Source organism: Artemia sp. Qi Xiang Cuo, chromosome 20 (assembly GCF_049724085.1).
Source record: "Artemia sp. Qi Xiang Cuo chromosome 20, ASM4972408v1, whole genome shotgun sequence".
Classification (NCBI taxonomy): domain Eukaryota; kingdom Metazoa; phylum Arthropoda; class Branchiopoda; order Anostraca; family Artemiidae; genus Artemia; species Artemia sp. Qi Xiang Cuo.
In genome coordinates, this window is record NC_142813.1 from 52885260 (window position 1) to 52905138 (window position 19879).

The following is a 19879-nucleotide window of genomic DNA, read 5'->3' on the forward strand; positions in this document are numbered from 1 at the left end:
CTACTAACAACTCACCGCAGCACCAAGCCACCAAAGGCCAATACAGCTGCGCATGCTCCTCCTCCCTCCCAATATCTTTAAAGCCTTCCTCTTTACGCCCTCCCAGGAAGTTCCTATTCGCTTTAAATCTTCCTTTATAACATCCTCCCACCCCAAACAAAGATGACCCGCTTTCCGTTTAGTCATAGACGGTTGAATGAAAACGACGCTCTTTGGTAAAATGTCATCCTTCATCTGGACACTGTGCCCAAGCCATCTTAACCTTTCTTTCATTGTCGCCCTAGAGAGCGGTATTGAACCACATTTTTCGTATAGCCTATTTTTTGAAATAGGGTCAGTCAGCCGGGTACCCAGAACAATCCTTAAAAAATTTCTTTGGAAAACATCTAGCGAATCTTCATCCAATTTTCGGAGCGCCGATGCTTCAGAGCCATATTTGACCACTGTCATTACTGTAGCTTCTAATACCCTAATCTTGGTTTGCAGACTTATCTTCCTATTTTTCCAAACTTTTTTGAACCTTGAAAAACACCCTGAGCCTTGGCTATTCTACTTATGACATCCTCACTGCTCCCACCATCTTTACTAATAATACTACCAAGTTAAAGTGAAACTGTCCACCTGGTCAATCTTTTCGTTACCCAACTTCACCTTTTCATCTTCCTTTATACTTAGCCTCTGTGTCATAGTCTTTTTAATATTGATTTTCAAACCTATTCTAGCACCCTAAACTCGCAAAACCTCTAAAAGCTCCTTCATTTTGCTCACACTTTTATCTAGGATGCTTAAATCGTCAGTATAATCTAAGTCCAGGAGAGTTTTTCCTCCCAATTCGGTTCCGTGGTCTCTCGTGGCCTCGCCTCTGCTCCTTAAGATTAAGTCTATCAAAATAATCTACATAAAGAGTAGGAGAGCGATAGCATACTTAATTTATAAATCTATAAGACCCAGCTGCGTTCCTGATTTCTCACCTTAAGCCCAGTTGCATTTTTCTTATGAACGACTGTTATCCCTTAGATTTATTGTCCTTGTATACCATACAAGAATAAAGCGTTCACTAAAGATTTTCTATCGACAGAATTGAACAGTTCCCTATAATCTATAAAACTGAGGACCAAAGGTGTTTGAAAACTCAGGTACTTCTCAATTATTAACCTAAGAGTGAAAATTTGGTCGAAACATCCTCTACCTTTTCTAAAACCGCACTATTCTTCTCTCAAAACTTTGTCTATGGCATCTCTCAGTCTAAAATGTATCATATTACTAAGTAATTTACTACCTACAGAGACCAGACTTATCCCTTGATAATGACCACACTCACTTTTATCACCTGTCTTATAAAGTGGCTTAATTAAAGTTTTCCTAAAATTGTTAGGTACTTCCGCTTTTTCAAAAATCATATTCATAATCTTCAGTAACTTATTTCTAACCTCAGAGCCACCATATTTAAGAAACTCATTTACCACCCTATCAGCACCTGGAGCCTTATTATTTTTTAGTCCTTTTATTACTGTCGCTAATTCCTTCTCACAAAACAAATCTTCCTTCCCATTCATGGTATCACAAACTTTTTCATTTTCCTCTATATCTCTTCCTTCAACTCTATCTTGGTTAAGCAAAGTCTCAAAATGTTCAGCCCATCTCTCTTTGGTTTTTTCCTTATCGCTAATTGCGGCCCCATTCCTATCTTTAACTGGGCCAAGTCCGCATTGACTACTCCCTCTCAATTTGTTAACATGCCAGTACAATATTTTACTATGATGCCGTCTTGTTGAATCGTCCGGATCCTCGGCAATTTTATCCATGGCCTCTACTTCACACGTCCTTAGTTCATATTTTAGTGCTTTCTCCACTTTCTTTACATTCCTTTTGTTTTCATACGATCTATCACTAAGGTAGTTCTTGTACAAGTCCTTTCTCCTTTCTATCAATCATAAAGATTTTTCACTAATATTCTGAGCCGCAGTTCTAGCTTTCTTCCCTAAAATACCTGTAGCAACTTCAAAAATAATTTTTCTAAAATTATTCCAACCGTCTTCCACATTATCAATTTTTAAACTCTTAAGTTTAGTATTCAACTGCTCCTGGAAAGTTTCTCTTAAATTCTTATCCTGGAGTCTACCAACATCATAACTTCCCGGAAGGTAGTTGCCCTTCCGATATTTCAGCTTTAAATTAACCCTTGACACTACTAGATGGTGATCTTTACTCTTAACATCAATAACGGCACTCCTATATGATCTTTACTCCTAAGTTTAGTATTCAACTGTTCCAGGAAAGTTTCTCTTAAATTCTTATCCTGGAGTCTACCAACATCATAACTTCCCGGAAAGTTTAGTATTCAACTGTTCCAGGAAAGTTTCTCTTAAATTCTTATCCTGGAGTCTACCAACATCATAACTTCCCGGAAGGTAGTTGCCCTTCCGATATTTCAGCTTTAAATTAAACCTAGCCACTGCTAAATGTTGATATTTATTTTTAACATCAATGCCAGTACTCCTTTATACTCTAATATCTTGTATTGATCCTGCTAGTCTTTGGTTTACAATAACATAATCAATAAGGTTTGCTGTCTTACCAGCACGTGAATACCATGTTAACTTATGAGCCATTTTATGACCAAACACTGTATTGGTTAAAACTAGATTGTGATACTACAAAATTGCAAAATTCTGTATCCATTACTGTTTTCTTTTCCTACACCAAATTTACCTAGGCTAGGGTGCCCTGGTGTAGAACCAAAAAAAAAACTACATTGTGCCAACATTGTTCTCTACTTAGGCAGCGCGATTGCGCTACCCATGATAAGGTTTTTCTGTGAAAAAGTTGTTAAAAAAAACTTCAGAGGAGGCTCATTGAATTGGAAATTGAAAGTTAAAGTGCCTTTTTTTTAAGATTGAGCCTGCTTTTCAACCAGTAGTTACCAAATGAATTGTTACCAACTAGTGTCTTTAAAAAAATCTTATTTTATTTCAATGGCCCTTGTGTTTTAGTAGTTGTTTTTAAAGAATTTTGACAAATATTCTTTTTTGGGGGGAAGGAGGGTAAATACTGGCTTTCTTCTAAATCACCAGCAAACCTCAGACACATAAGATTATATTACTAAAGGACTTGAAACAATTTTTGCAGAACTTAAACTAAATACCTTTAGTGTAATCATTAAACATGCATACAGATCACCCTCTCAATCAGCAGAAGATCAGCACAAGTCACTCCAACACCTGAGCAAGATATTGAATGCTATGGCACAAACGAGAAAGCTAGTATGCCTTGCTGGTGATTTCAACATCACTAAAATTAATTGTTAAAAACGTTCATGCTGCCATTGTAAACCCTACCCACCACAAACAGGGGCGTCCTGAGGCTCATTCTATTGGGGGGGGGGGTCTTCGTAAATTTTACCGAATTGCTACCTGATTTATGCCGAATTTTCTGCAGAAATCTAGAATTTTGCTAAATTTCGGCCGATTTTGCAAAATTTTACTGAATTGCTACCTGATTTATGCCAAATTTTCTGCAGAAATCAAGAATTTTGCTAAATTTCGGCCAAAATTTGGTAAAGTTTTCGCCGTCGGTGAAAATTTTACCGAATTCCATGTTGGGGGGACGCCTTCTTCGGGACGCCCCTGACCATAAGGTATGATCACTGTAGTATCTCAACTTTTTGGTAACTATAGTTTGCTTGAGAGTGTCCAAAGAAGAACCATAAAAATACTAACCTATTCAAGATTCCTTTACTAAAAACACTGATTAAAAAGGCTCAAACAGCCAATATTTAAATACCAGAAAAGTTGTGATGACATAATTCATGTTTGGAAAATCTGGAACTCTTCAAATGTTTCACTCTAATTCCTTCCTTTTGGCATTACTAAGGCTTACAGTTATGGTTACTGTGCTAACAGAAGCTTTAGCAGCTTCTTTAGCAGCAAGTCAGATTGGTTTGCTATAATCCTTCATTAATTATGGTAAAGTTGATAATTTTACTTGGTTCAACAATCCATAACAAAGATAGATTTCAGTTTGTAAAATAGCTTTACATTTTCCTTGATTCAGGAAACATCAACCAGAGTTGAAACTGTAAGGCTAAATAAAGGCAGGACAGCCCTGTCCTATGTTGGGATATATGTAACCAACTTAGAGAAAAGGGCAATCTTTGCCCAAGTCCTTTCTGAACTAGACCCTACAATAGCAAAAGAGTAACATTATTAGAGTAATGTTCGCAAATGTATTGAGTGCAACCATAACAATTGCATTTCCACCCCCTCTAATGGGGCCAAATATGATTTAAATTCTTGTTATTTTGCACTATAAAAAAACTGGTGATGATTAATAAGCACAGAAAATAATATATGCCAATATAGACAGTAAACTTCTGTATATAGCCTAGGTACATCTGACCACATTAGAGGTTTGGGATGCAATTATGGTTGCACCAACTTTATTTCAAAAGATTGTTAAATGAAAAACCAAGTTGATAGCTAGAAGATGATCATACCATCTATATTTTAATGATCTTTTCATAGTAAATGCTACCTTGAAAATTCCACTTTTAGCCATTGGTATGAAAACTTGCAATTTTTTTTTCAGGCTTGTATAGCTAAGATAAAACTATCCTATTATCTATGCTATATTGAGGGATTTATTCAGCTAAAGTCTGATAAACTTAACAATACATGTACTTTTTGATTTGGTCATGAGTATGCTTTTGCAGTGTAACAGAGTATGGTTACTAATTGAGCTTGTTTTAAATAATCAACAGAAAACAAGTCTATATGGCTTTCAAGCAACAAGACTAAACTAAAAAAAAACAAAAATGAATAGCATTAGGCTAGTTCAAAATAGCTCTTTCCAAACATAATTATCATTGCCATAAGTTGTAGTTCAATTCATTAATGAGGCCACATATAGTCCCGGACACCAATAAAAAATTGTTTATTTTTTGGGTTTGTATTATTTTTGTTCTTATCCACTTTTCAGCAGTTGGGTGACAATGCCAAAATTCGAAAAAAGTAAACCAGTAGATTTCTAAGTAAATATGCAGAAAAGTGGCTCTCTAGAAGGAGATATTGTAAAACAAAGAGAGAAGCATTTTTGGATTTCTAATTTCATGCAATGTTTTATGGTTGAAGTTGCATTTGTGAGTTCACCCTCCCTCTGCCCCCTGACGGTCCCATATAGCCGCAGCCTAAACACATAACTAATATCAAGTAAAAATGGTACTATTCAATTCCTTATTTTTTGCCCCTTTTTGACATAATTAATTAAAAAACTTTTCCCACAGAATAAGTTTTTCAAAGAAAAGTAAAGAACTCCATTAAACCCAAAATGAGCAAAAATAAAATCAAATAATCTATGAAGCATGGAAATACCACAAATCAGCATTGATAAATAAATGAAACCCAAAATAAACACAAATTACAATAAATAACAAAATCAAACTCAAGAAGAGCAGAAATCAACATGAGTAGGGCTCAAAACCCCTATGCCTTCCCAAGGCCAGAACATAATTTGCACTTCACTGAAAAAAATATAAATGTTTTTACTTTATAACTTTAAATGTTTTTACTTTTATAACTTTGATTACTGAATATCAGTAAAGGCCTATGCATATTAAACTGACAATGCACATTCATTTGTATTTTTTTTCAGTAAAGTGCAAATTATGTTGTGGCCTTGGGAAGGCATAGGGGTTTTGAGCCCTACCCATGTTAAATTCAGCTCGTTTTGAGTTTGACTTGGTTATTCGTTGTAATTTCTGTTCGTTTTGGGTTTCATTTGTTTATCAATGCTGATTTGTGGTAGTTTCAAGCTTGGTAGATTATTTGATTTTATTGTTGCTCATTTTTGGTTTAATGGAGTTCTTTACTTGTCTTTGAAAAACTTATTTTGTGGAAAAAGTTTTTCTTAATTAATTTCTGTTTGTTTTATATTGACACACTCTTTTCAGGAAAAAAAAATAATACTTTAAATCTTTTCGTTTTTTTAAAAACTTTACAGTTTGGCCTGCTATTTGTATGATGGAGAAAAAGTTTCAGTAATTTTTAACAACAAACACCCTTTTGAAAATCTGGACACAAAAAGCAGTGTTTAATTTAGTTTCATACCTCCAACTTGATACCATTCACAAAAAAATCTGTTTATTTTCTTTATTAGCTTGGGTACACTTATGCTATTTTGATTTGATTAAATTTTAAGAGCAGAAGTAGCCCCAAAAGTTTGAACATAATACCCTCAGTTGTTCTTGGGATACTGCTTAGATGCCTTACTGGGAATTATCATTATCACAATATATGTTGATTTAATCTTAAGGCAATATTTAATTTTTAAACATAATGGGCAAAAGGGATGGTGGGCATGGAAGGGTGATTAGTTGCCCTCCAATCACTTTCAACTATTAAAAAGGCCAGTGGCCCTTTCTATTTCCAATCAAATGAGCCCTTTTTGAAGTTTCTATGACAACTCCTTCAATACAAAGTGCCCTGGTCTAAAAAAAGGTAGGCTACCCACATCAATCTTTACTATAAAAATCTCAAGCCTTCCATTCCCTTTTGACTATTAAAAAGGCACTTTACTTTTCTTTGGAAAACTTACTCAAAGAAAAGTTTACAATCTACAAAAAGTTCAAAGAAAAGTTTAAAAATCTTTTACTCAAAGATTTTTTGCAGGTGGGGGGAGGGGTATACATAAAACCTCAAAAACGCATACAAAATTTGTTTATATCCTTCTCAAGGCATTTTCCCAGTGTTGTCCACTGTCGCCCATGTCTTCTGATGCCAGAAGGAACCCAACACCACAAATCATGGGGTAGGCAGCCCTCAACAATCTGCACCATGCCCCAATATTACCACTGGTTAGTCACATTTTTCGAGTTCCTAATAATACTTTCTATAAACACCTTATATGCTCCCAGAGCATAAATTACAACCGTTGCCCTGAGGGCTGTGAGGGGGTTGTCATCCTCAAAGATCTAATTTCCAGAACTTTCAACTACATTAAACAAAATGGCTATCTCAAAATTTTGATTGGATGTGCTTGGGGAAATGGTGGGTGTGGGAGGGGCATTAGTTGGTCTCTAATCACTTTTAACAATTAAAAAGGCACTAGCCAAGCCCTTTCAGTTTCCAATCAAATGAGCCCTTTCGAAGTTTCTATGACAATGCTTTCAATAAAACAAAAATGTGCTCCCAGGGCATAACTTACAACACTTGCCCTGAGGGCTGGGGGGTTGTCATCCTCAAAGACCTAATCTCCAGAACTTTCAACTACATTGAAAAAAATGGCCATCTTAAAACTTTGATTGGATTGATTTGGGGAAATAGTGGGCATGAGAGGGGGGTTACTTGCCCTCCAATCACTTTCAGCTATTAAAAAGGGCACTAGCTGTCTCAATTGCCAATCAAATGATTCCTTTTTGAAGTTTCTAAAACAACACTTTCTATAAATAAAAAACTTATATGCCCCCAGGGCATAACTTATAACCCTTGCCCCAGGGGCTGTGGGGAGAGTGTCATCCTCAAAAACGTAATTTCTAGACTTTTTAAGTATGTCTAACAAAATGGCTATCTCAAAATTTTGACTGGATGTGTTTTGGGAAATGGCAAGTGTGAGAGGGGTGTTAGTTATCCTCCAATCCCTTTTGACTATTAAAAAAGGCACAAGCCCTTCTAATTTCCAACTGAATGAGCCCTTTTTGAAGTTTCTACAACATCACTATCTATAAAAACCATATATGTCCCCAGGCCATAAATTACAACCCTTGCCCTGAGGGATTTGAGGGGGTTATTATCCTCAAAGATCTAATTTCTAAAACTTTTAACTATATTGAACAAAATGACTATCTAAAAATTTTGATTAAATGTGTTTGGGGAAAAATTTGGCATGAGAGGGGGGTTAGATGCCCACCAATCACTTTCAACTATTTAAAAGAGCACTAACCCTTTGAGTTTCCAAATGAATGAGCCCTTTTTCAAGTTTCTACAACAAATCTTTCAATAAAAACCTTATATGCCCCCAGAGCATAACTTACAACCCTTAGCCTGAGGGCTGCAGGGGGAGTGTCATCCTCAAAGATATGATTTCTGGACCTTTCAACTACCATGAACAAAATGGCTATCTCAAAATTATATTTGATGTTTTGGATAAATGGCAGGCATGGAAGGGGTATTAGTTGCTTTCTAATCCCTTTTGATTATAAAAAAGGGCACTAGCCATTTCAATTTCCAATCACATGAGCCCTTTTTGAAGTTTCTACAACAACACTTTCTATAAAAAACCTTATATGCCCTGAGGGCATAGCTCACAACCCTTGCCCTGAGTACTGTTGGGGGTTTTCATCCTCGAAGACCTAATTTCCAGAACTTTCAACTATGTTGAACAAAATGGCTATCTCAAAATTTTGGTTGGATGTAATTGGGGAAAAGGTGGGCATGAGAGGGGGGTCAGTTGCCCTCCAATCACTTTGAACTATTAAAAAGGTTACTAGCTCTTTGAATTTCCAATCAAATGAGCTCTTTGTGAAATTTCTACAACAAAGCTTTCTATAAAAAAAAACCTTATACGTCCCCAGGGCATAACTTACAGCCCTTGTCCTGAGGGTTGTGTCCTCCTCAAAAACATAATTTCTATCAGGATATCAATTATGCTGAACAAAATCTCATCTCAAAATTGGCTATCTCAAAATTTGGTTGGATGTGTTTGGGGAAATGGCAGGCATGGAAGGGATGTTAGTTGCCTTCCTATCACTTTTGACTATTAAAAAGGGCACTAGTCATTCCAATTTCCAATTGAATGAGCCCTTTTCCAATTTTCTATGACAACTCCTGTGATACAAAGTGTCCTGGTCTAAATGGAAAAAAAATAAAAAATAATACATTGTGCCTACACTGTTCTTTACTTAGGCAGCACAATCACACTGCCTATGATAGATATTGCCCCGGCAATACAAAACACACACACCCCCTCTCCTGTGGACATATACATACCCCTAGTAATATATTTGTTTATTGTTCTTTCTATTGTTTGTTCTGCAGTAAAACCAATAATGATGTGCAGACTTAAGGTATCCAGCTTGTGTTATTATGTTGAATATTAGGCAAAAATACTATTTTAAATGAGTTGAAAATTTTATTTTATTCAATAAAGGAGGAAGCCATAGGCTTGTCACATAACAAACACAAAAATGACAGCTTAAACAGCAACACTGTAAAACCTAAAACAAAAAAATATTCATCAGTTAAAAACAATTAATGCCTACAACAACTATAGTACAGAAACTGTTTTTCAGAGAACTCAGTTTCAACAAGAGCACTCTTAAATGATTGCACTGTTTGCATAGAAACTACAGTGAACTTCTCTTAATTCAAAGCAGACTGTAATTAGCATTTTGCAAAATAATTGACACATGCTTGTGAAACTTCAACTGGTTATCAAAGTGAATACCTAAATCCCTTACTGAATCTGCAGATGAAATAGGTGTATCACCAAGAAAATAATGATGAGTCAAGCTTTTCAATAAGTAATGGAGTACAAAACATTTGTGATGGTTTACAAACATGGAGTTCAATTTACACCAATCATTTAGGGCATTCAGATCCTCTTGAATAAGGGTGATGTCAACCAGGGAAGTAACACTTTTATATCATCTGCAAACAGTTTGACAGTGGAGTGACAAATTACTTCAGGCAAATCATTGACAAACACACAATATAATACTGGGCCCAAACAACTGCCCTGTGGCACACCACTAAAAATTGGACTCTCACTTGAAAGTACACTACCGACTATAACTTGCTGAGAATAGCCTGATAAATAATCTGTAATTCATATTAAAGTTCTACGGCCTAGCTTATACTTTTCACATTTTTCAAGCAACAAACTAATTGAAACTTTGTCAAATGCTTTACTGAAGTCAATGTACAAGCAATCAAACTTCAAACCAAAATCAGCCATATTTTGGAAATCTTTTACAACTTCTAGCAACTACGTATTGCATGACCTCTTTTTTCTAAAACTGTGGATAATAATTTTTTTTAATTTTATTCAATAAAAGAGGAAGCCATAGGCTTGTTGCATGACAGACACAAAAAATGACAGCTTAAAGAGCAACACTGCAAAACACAAAACAAAAAAATAATGTAAGGAAATATGAAAATCTGATGACTGTAAATATACAGTACTGTATAAAATCAAATAATAATTTCATTGTTTTCTTTCAGTTTGAATGCCTATATATCCAAAAGCTATACACAGAACCATATGAGGAGTGATGGTGACTTTGTAATGAGATAGCAAATTGTCACATAATATTCAACAAATTCTTAAAGAAAAAAAAATGAGAAACTAAAAGTCAAAAATAGCATTAGAAATTAAGCTCATACTTGATACAAAAATCAAAGAAGTTTCTAGAGAAAACAAACAATTCTTTGGAAATTTTGTAAGTATACTTTTTTTCAAACTTGGAAATGCTTCATGTCTCTAATAAATTAGAGCATAATTTATTTTGACAGCAGTCAGCATTTTTTCTAATATATATATATATATATATATATATATATATATATATATATATATATATATATATATATATATATATATATATATATATATATATATATATATATATATATATATATATATATATATATATATATATATATATATATATATATATATATATATATATATATATATATATATATATATATATATATATATATATATATATATATATATATATATATATCAGTAGCGTATCCAGGGGGGCTGGAGGGGCCCCCCCGAAATTTCTTTTCTTCTTTTTTTAAAGTGCCAATATAGTAAGTTCCAAAATATTCCCACTTTTAAGTTATTTGCAACACCCATTCCTTTTTTCATTTCTTGTTAAATGGCTATCCATTTCTCCGGCAAGCTTATATCATTATTTTATCATGAAACGTGCAATCGCCTCCTGTAATCAAACAAGATGTCAAGAAATTTTTCTTACTATTTAACCCTCGGAGCTATAAGCACTAGCTTCTCTGCAATGAAGGAATTGCGATAAGGAATCAGACTAAGAGGCGATAGTTCATTCAAACGGTGCTATAATTCCAGTGTAAGCTAAGCATTGAAACGGAAAGGTTGCATGAGAGGAAAGAAAGAAAATGAAGCAACACCAGCCCAGCATTAAGCATTTCTTAAAGCTTGCAAAAACCAGCAATGATGGTAAGGAGTTTACTACTATTCTGACAATAGTTTGTATTTAGTGGGTTTTGAAGCACGCATGTGTCACTTGTAATTAAATGCAATTCCCAATTTAGATTGAAGACAACCAAATCTAAATTTGAAAATCTTCTTGTAAGAATTTTTCTTAGCTATGATCAATTAAAGGAAACAGTAAAAATTATCATTATTTGGGTGGGATCAAACTTTTTTGAAAATTATTCTTTTTCTAGAGCCCAAAATGGGATTATTAATAGTTCATTCATTTTATATTCTATTTTTTGTGTAACTATGAGCATGGTTAATGTTGGAATACCTTCATATTCCCATATTTCCAGAAACAAAAAGTAGAATCCTGCAAAAACGGTAATTTTACCGTGTGAATTGATCATTTAGAGCCGTTCCAGAATTTTTAGCCGTGTCTCTAAAATTCAATACTTTTGAGGGGGGGGGTGGGCTTTGACCAACCAAATAAGTCATATACGCAAATAATTTAATTAACAAAAGTTAAATGTTTTCAGTTTTTATGAGTTTTACAAGGAAAACGAGTTTTTGTGACCATTAGTAAAATTGGGAGAAAAAATGTTCCAATTATTATTTAATTGCCAAAATTGATGTTTGTCCAGGAACAGTGAGATAAGTAATAAAACGAGTAATTTAACAATTCAAGGGCAATCTTTGAAGCCTTGGAACAGTCCTGTAGAGAGCATTTTCTTGGTACTTTACTGTTAAGGTAACACTACATGATGCTCCAACCAAGGGGCTAATAACTGACCATCACAGGTGTCCCTTCCTTTGTGCCTCTGGCTGTGCCCCCGGCACACCTGAAACAGCGTGTTACTGGAAGCAAAGGAACACAGTTTTATCTTTGGCTTATGGAAAGCATACAGCGCGTTTTTTTATGACGGCAAACTTTCTCCTCTTGAGAGGTTATCTTTACTTGGTCATGTTGTTTACTGCATTCAACATTGGAGATCCTGGGTCCTAAAAAGTAGACATTATGCTTTGAACAAGAATTTTATTACAACAAACCTTTACCATTGCCTAGAGATAAATATGCATTCCCTAGTGCTTCTCATTTGTCAATTCAAATGGCTTGGGCTCAAACGTCTTTTCAAACTCTCCAACATGAACAGCCAACCATGTGAAGATTTTTATAGTAAGATGTGGTCTCAAACCAGCACTTACAGTACTGTAATAAACTTTTTGTTCCTCCAACTTCTACATTGAATTTGTCAATATGAAAGTATAACGGAATTTGAAACTCAATATTCTAATGAACAGTTGTCCTTGCCCAAGGCCAAGCAAGTTAGATCCATTGGTGTTGTGTCTGTCAGTTCTGATTTTTCTTTGCCCGGGGACAATAAAATAAAGCTTGTATTGAAAGCCAGCAAATAATGAAAGCCTTGATACCCGACAACGTACTTTCTGTCACCAAGTACCAAATGTTTGTCTTTCTGTACTTCACAACAGTGACTCAGAGGAAAATACTCTGTCCAATAAGCAGGAAAAGGGTTCCGCAACAGACACTGAATTGGGCTTGGAAAGTGACGGCATCTTTGAAGATTTGCCAGTGATTGCTCACTTTGTGAAACACCAAGTTGAGAAAAATTGGGTTAGTGAGCCCGTGACAAACATGAAGAATTCTAGGTTTTGTCTTGTCAAAACTTCTGACAGCTCCATAACACCAATAAAAAGATCTATGCTGTTGTGGCTTTCTTTGTGGCTTGAGTTTTTATGTCTTTGTATTGTGCAATTATTTCTGTACTTGAGGAAATAGTTGGTAGCATACGGTGCAATACAGAAGTTATTTCAAAAGCAAAAGGGTTGATTTCAGCAGCAACCAAATTTAGTTTTATGTTCACATTGGCTATGCTAGAGTTTGTTAGTGCCATAATGCTCTCTGTCTCTAAGGCACTGCAAGCCAAAGATTTAGACTTAGTTTGAGTGCTGTTGGCATATTAAGCTATGTTCTGATACTTTACTGCAGTCAAAACAAAATGATTTTGAAACAATTTTTCAGAAAGCCTATGAGCTTGCACAAGAGGTAAATGTGGCTCCGGCTGTTCCAAGGTCTAACCACCAAACGTCCATCAACAATAATGACTCCATCAAGATTTTTTATTGCAAGTCATTGTTCAAACCTTACTTTGCTTTACTTATTGAAGAACTTGATCAAAGATTTTTGCGCCATCAGGAGGCATCTTTCGAAATTGGAAGGCTTTTGCCAGCTAACAACAAGTCATTAAATATTAATGAATTTGTGAATGCTGTTTACAAGGGATTTCACAGGGTAGATGTGTGCTCAAATGTGAGTTAGTCCTTTGGAAACAGAAGTGGCTTGGAAAGTCTGAGAAACCATCAACTGTTGCTTTGACTCTTGCGTCATGTGATGCAAGATTTTTCCCATGCATTTGAAGGCTTTTGACAATTTTTCAGATATTACCAGTGACTACCACTTCTGCTGAGAGGAGCTTTAGCTGTCTTAAGCAATTAAAAACCTATCTGCAGAGCTCCAAGGGCAAGGAGCGTCTGAACAGACTAGCTCACATGACCCTGAACCACAATATCCAGGTTGATGCTGACCAAATTTTTGATCAATTTGCAGCCAAAAAAGACTGGCGGCTATTACTGTGAGAGGTTAGGTTGTCTTTCATTGCTTGTTTCTCTAAGTGTAGTTGATTCTGTTTTTAAATTTTAATTGTGCTTTCTCCTCTGTAAACAATGTTAATATCAATACATTTCTTGCTTTCATGGCTGTTATAATAGGTAGACTGAGGCCCCACCCCTCCAAAACCAAATTCTGGGCAATTGTCTTTGATATAATATTATTTTTTATTTATTTTGTTCTCTAAAAGAAGGGTCCCATAGGCAAATATAAGGAATAATGCACTTCTTTTTTTTATATTTTATAAATTCTGCTGATTCGTGGCAGTTCTAAAACAACTAATTGCCCAAAATAGAAACTCTCACTGCTTCTAACTTTTTTTTAATTCTGACTTTGTTGGCAAAATATTGTCATCCATTCTCAAACAAAAAAAGTCTAAAACTAGAAATACTCATAACGAGTGTCTACTTTTCATTTCTTTACCTAGCTACCCCCCCCCTATCCCCCGCCTGAAATCTTGCACTATGATAGATAATTTTCTTGCTCACATGACTGCTATAAAAAGGTAGACTGACGCCCCCCCCAAAAAAACAAAATCCTGGATATGCCACTGATATATATATATATATGCAGGGAAAGGAACATAAATGTAGGCTTATTCATTCTTGTATTCTTATTATTGGAGTCATTCATGGGTTCATAGAGTATAATAATGAATCATTTGTCTATTTGAACCTTTTAAATTGCAAGTCTTTGTAGCCTAATAAATTTATCTTCTAATAATTATATGTCTTTATGTTTACATTTACATTTATATAGGTATATAGACCCAAAACTTCATTTTTACCTTAAGATTGCTCCCATAGACCATGACCTGTACTCAAAGTAAACATAACCTACATACACCCTTGACACATCATTTGTTTTTCTTCAAGAATCTATGCTTGGAATAAACTCTTGGTCACTGAGTTGAATCCTGACCTCAACTCAAATCAGCAACTGTGAGGCTCTACAAGAAGAAATCTTTAGATTCCTCCAAGCTGCAGTTTAAGGTAGCCTAGGTAACACATGGCAAGACTAGGGCAAACATAACATAGGCTATGGCTGGAAAACATAACAAACTGTGACAAATGCAACTAAAACTACAAAAAAAAACAATACAAAGTTAACAATTTAAATGCTTCATTTTTAGAATTTCTTCTTCTGATGAGCCACTATATAGCCTAATGCATTTAGCCTACTGAATTATGGAGGCCTAGCCTATATGGACTAGGACTGGATTTGGACCATTTAGAAGCATAGACTATCAAATGAAGTGTCTATCTTCTAAACCTAGCTAGCAAACAAACCAGGGTATGAAAAAATTCTAAAGGCTTTTAACATTGTTAAGGGTGCTAGTAGGTTGCTGAGGGTATATTTTGCAACCAAAAAAAGATGCACTGTCGAGACGGGACTGGCACTAATAACAGTCTTAGAAAAAGAAGTAATTTCTTACTGTTAAATAGGCTCACTAAATATTATTTACTATTGAATAGGCCCAAAACTTTTTCAGTTGGATTTTTAATGGTTAAATTTTTTCTAGCTGATTAGGTATGCATCAGTATGGTGAATTTCGAATTTGCTCGTTATAGATTTCGCTGCGAATTCTTTTTTACGTCTTTTTAAAATATTTACATCAGGAAACGATAGTGAAGTGGCAGACCTAGAAACTATGCTGATTTACCGGCGGCGTACCGGCCACGAAAGCCGTCGATCAAAAATTCGATAAGCATGCAGCACCCACATCAAAAAGTGTAAATCCTCGATTCCACATTTTGAAAGGTGCATTTTGCAAGTTTCAACTTTCACAGCTTTATAACGTTATACAAGGCATTAGTGAGGCCTATTGTGGAGTAATGCCCAAGCGCATGGTATCTATTAAATAATTCTGACAGCTGCGAGTGAAAAGAGTTCAGATGTATGTGACAAGGCTAATTTTGCATCTGAAGCAGCTACCCTAAAGTCGGCGAATGCATAGCTTACACATTCCAAGTTTACAAATTAGTGATGTTAAGAGCTTCGATCTTTCATAGGGTTAGAACGGTCTTACAGCTTGTATTTTGCAGAAGTAAGCAGAAGAATGGGCTCTAACAGTTATGTTTCTCAGATCTGTAACTGGTGGATCCTTCTTCCAGAGAATGTTGTATATTCTGGAAGCTTTGTAGAATTTGAGAGTACCATACTCAACAGGGGCGGATCCAGGATTATTTTTTTAGGGGGGGGGGGCACCAAATAGGTTGATCCGATAAAATTGCGTTAGGAGCGAATTTGATCAACGCAAACTTGTGTTAATTAAGTAAATTACACTACTTAGACTACGTTAGGGGGGGGGGGCAAGTCCCCCCGGATCCACCACAGATATTAAATTGTGAATTTTACAAGTTGAAATAAAAAAAACCTCAAATTTAGTTTTGAAATATGAAGCATGGTCTGTTTTAATTCTCTGTTGTTATTTTCTAATTAGTTTTATTAAATACTCCAAGTGCTTTATTGTGTTCATATTTATGCACGACAAGCGACAGCTCTCCATGCTGAGGTATTCATAGGCAGCTCAATAGCGCTGCCTAAGTAAAACCATATTGGCAGAATTTATTATTTATTCTTTTTTTTTGGTTGGTCAACCAGGGCACTTCGTTTCGAAGGAGCTGTCGTAGAAACATGGTAAAGGCCTCATTCAATTGGAAATTGGAAGGACTTGTGCCCTTTTTAATAGTCGAAAGTGATTGAAAGGCAGCTAATACCCCTCCGACGCCCAACATTTCATCAAACACATCCAATCAAAATTTTTAGATAGCCATTTTGTTCAACGTAGGTAAAGGTAATCTGGAAATTAAGTTTTTGAGGAGGACACTCCCCCCAGAGTCCTCAGGGCAAGGGTTGTAATTAATGCCCTTGGGGCATATAAGGTTTTTATTGAAAGCATTGTCGTAGAAACTTTAAAAAGGGCTCATTAAATTGGAAATTCGAAGGGTTACTGACCTTTTTAATAGTCGAAAGTGATTGGAGGGCAACTAAACCCCCTGTCACGCCCACCATTTCCCACATACATCTAATGAAAATTTTGAGATAGCAATTTTGTTTGCCGTAGTGGAAAGTTCTGGAAATTAGGTCATTAAGGATGACAAATCCCACACAGCCTTCAGGGCGAGGGTTGTAAGTTATGCCCTGGTGGCATATAAGATTTTTATAGAAAACGTTGTCGTAAAACCTACAAAAAGGGCTCACTTAATTGGTAATCGGAATGGCTAGTACCCTTTTTAATAGCTGAAAGTGATTGGAGGCCAACCAACCCCCCTCTCACGCCCACCATTTCCCAAAACACATGCAATCAAAATTTTGAGATATCCATTTTGTTCATCGCAGTTGAAAGTTTTGGAAATTATGCCTTTGAGGGTGAATACCCCCTTAGAGTCCTCAGGGAAAGGGTTGTAAGTTATGCCCTGGGGGGATATAAGGTTTTTATATAAAGTGTTGTCGAAGTTGAAAGCGATTGGAGGGCAACTAACCCCCTCTAACGCCTACCATTTTCCCGAACACATTCAATCAAAATTTTGATATAGCCATTTTGTTCAAAGACGTTCAAAGGTCAAGAAATTGTGTCTTCGAGGATGACAAGCTCCCGACGGCCCCCGGGCAAAGGTTGTAAGTTATGCCCTGGTGGCATATAAGGTTTTTATAGAAAACGCTGTCGTAAAAACTGCAAAAAGGGCTCACTTAATTGGTAATCGGAATGGCTAGTGCCCTTTTTAATAGCTGAATGTGATTGGAGGGCAACCAACCCCCCTCTCACGCCCACCGTTTCCCAAAACACATGCAATCAAAATTTTGAGATATCCATTTTGTTCACGGCAGTTGAAAGTTTTGGAAATTATGCCTTTGAGGATGAATACCCCCTCAGAGTCCTCAGGGCAAGGGTTGTAAGTTATGCCCTGGGGGGATATAAGGTTTTTATAGAAAGTGTTGTCGTAGAAACTTCAAAAAGGGCTCATTTGATTGGAAATTGAAAGGGCTAGTGCCGTTTTTAATAGTCAAAAGTGATTGGAAGAAAGCTAACCCCCCTCTCACGCCCACTATTTCCCCAAAACATGCAATCAAAATTTTGAGATATCCATTTTTTCAACGCAGTTGAAGGTTTTGGAAATTAGATCTTTGACGATGATAACCCCCCCCCCTCCCACACCCCTCAGGGCAAGGGTTGTGAGTTATGCCCTTGGGGCATATAAGGTTTTTATAAAAAGGGTTGTCGTAGAAACTTCAAAAAGAACTCATTCGATTGGAAATTGCAAGGGCCCTTTCAATAGTTGAAAGTGATTGGAGGGCAACTAACCCCCTCTCACGCTTATCATTTTCCCGAACACATTCAATCAAAATTTTGATATAGCCATTTTGTTCAAAGACGTTCAAAGGTCAAGCAATTGTGTCTTCGAGGATGACAAGCTCCCAACAGCCCCCGGGCAAAGGTTGTAAGTTATGCCCTGGGGGGCATGCAAGGTTTTTATTGAAAGTGTTGTCGTAGAAACTTCAAAAAGGGCTGATTCGATTGGGAATTGAGAGTGCTAGTGCCCTTATTAATAGTAAAAAACGATTGAAGTGCGAATACCCCCCCCCCCCGCCCCACGCCAACAATTTCCCCAAACACTTCCGATCCAAATTTTGATATAGCCATTTTGTAGAACGCAGTTGAAGGGTCCAGAAAATATGTTTTTGAGTATGACAACCCCCCTCCCACCAAAGCCCTCAGGGCTAAGGTTTTAAGTTATGGCATGAGGGCATATAAGGTTTTTATAGAATACTTTGTGATAGAAACTTCAAAAAGGGCTCCCTATATCGGGAAGTAAGATGGCTAGTGCCCTTATCATAGGCAGCACAACCGCCCTGCTTAAGTAAAGAAGGATTTTGGCACAATGTATAATTTATTTTATTTTTTTTCCTTTAGACCAGGGCACTTCGTATCGAAGAAGTAGTCGTAGGAACTTGGAAAAGGGAAATTGGAAATCGGAAAATAGGAAATTGGAATGGCTAGTGCCCTTTTTAATAGTCAAAAGTGATTGGAAGGCAACAAACACCATTTCCACGCCCACCATTTCCCCAAACACATCCAATTAAAATTTTAAGATAGCCATTTTGTTCAACGTAACTGATTTCTAGATAGAAATTATGTTTTTGAGGAGGACACTCCCCCAAAGCCCTCAGGGCAAGGGTTGTAAATTATGCCCTAGGGGTATAAAAGGTTTTTATAGAAATCTTTGTCGTAAGAACTTCAAAAAGGGCTCATTCGATTTGAAATTCAAAGGGTTAGTGTCCTTTCCAATAGTCGACAGTGATTGGAGGGGAACTAACCCCCCTCTCACGTCCATCTTTCCCCCAGACACATCCAATCGAAATTTTGAGATAGATATTTTGTTCAACGTAGTTTAAAGTTCTGGAAATTAGGTCTTTGAGGATGACAATCCCCCCCCCACAGTTTTCAGGGCAAGGGTTGTAAGTTATACTCTGGGAGCATATAAGGTTTTTATGGAAAGAGTTGTTGTAGAAACTTCAAAAAGGGCTCATTTGATTGGAAATTGAAATGTCTAGTGCGCTTTTTAATAGTCGAAAGTGATTGGAAGGTAACTAACACCCCTTCCATGCCCACCATTTATCCACACACATCCAATCAAAATTTTGAGATAGCAATTTTGTTCAAAGTAGTTGAAACGTCTGGAAATTAAATCTTCGAGGATGATACACCCCCCACAGCCCTCAGGGTAAAGATTGTAAGTTATGCCCCAAGGGAATATAAGGTTTTTATTGAAAGATTCGTCGAAGAAACCTGAAAAAAGGTTCATTCGATTGAAAATTCAAAGGGCTAGTGCCCTTTTTAACAGTCGAAAGTGATTGGAGGGCAATAAATAACCGAGCCAAACTCAAAACGAGCAGAAATTAACATGAGCAGGGCTCAACACCCCTATGCCTTCCCAAGGCCAGAAGATAATTTGCACTTTACTGAAAAAAAAAATGAATATGCATTGTCATATACATATACTGATATTTAGC

General features: G+C 36.2%; 1 protein-coding gene across 1 annotated transcript in view; it reads right to left on the reverse strand.

Annotated features, from left to right (window-relative positions):
- The window catches only part of LOC148940352 (ubiquitin domain-containing protein UBFD1-like), a 125778-nt gene extending 110403 nt beyond the window's left edge, over positions 1-15375 (reverse strand). The window contains exon 1 of the mRNA XM_089106390.1: positions 15330-15375. The gene's annotated coding sequence lies outside the window, so the exon portion shown is untranslated. The remainder of the gene's footprint in view (positions 1-15329) is intronic.
- Between the last annotated feature and the right edge of the window lie 4504 nt (positions 15376-19879).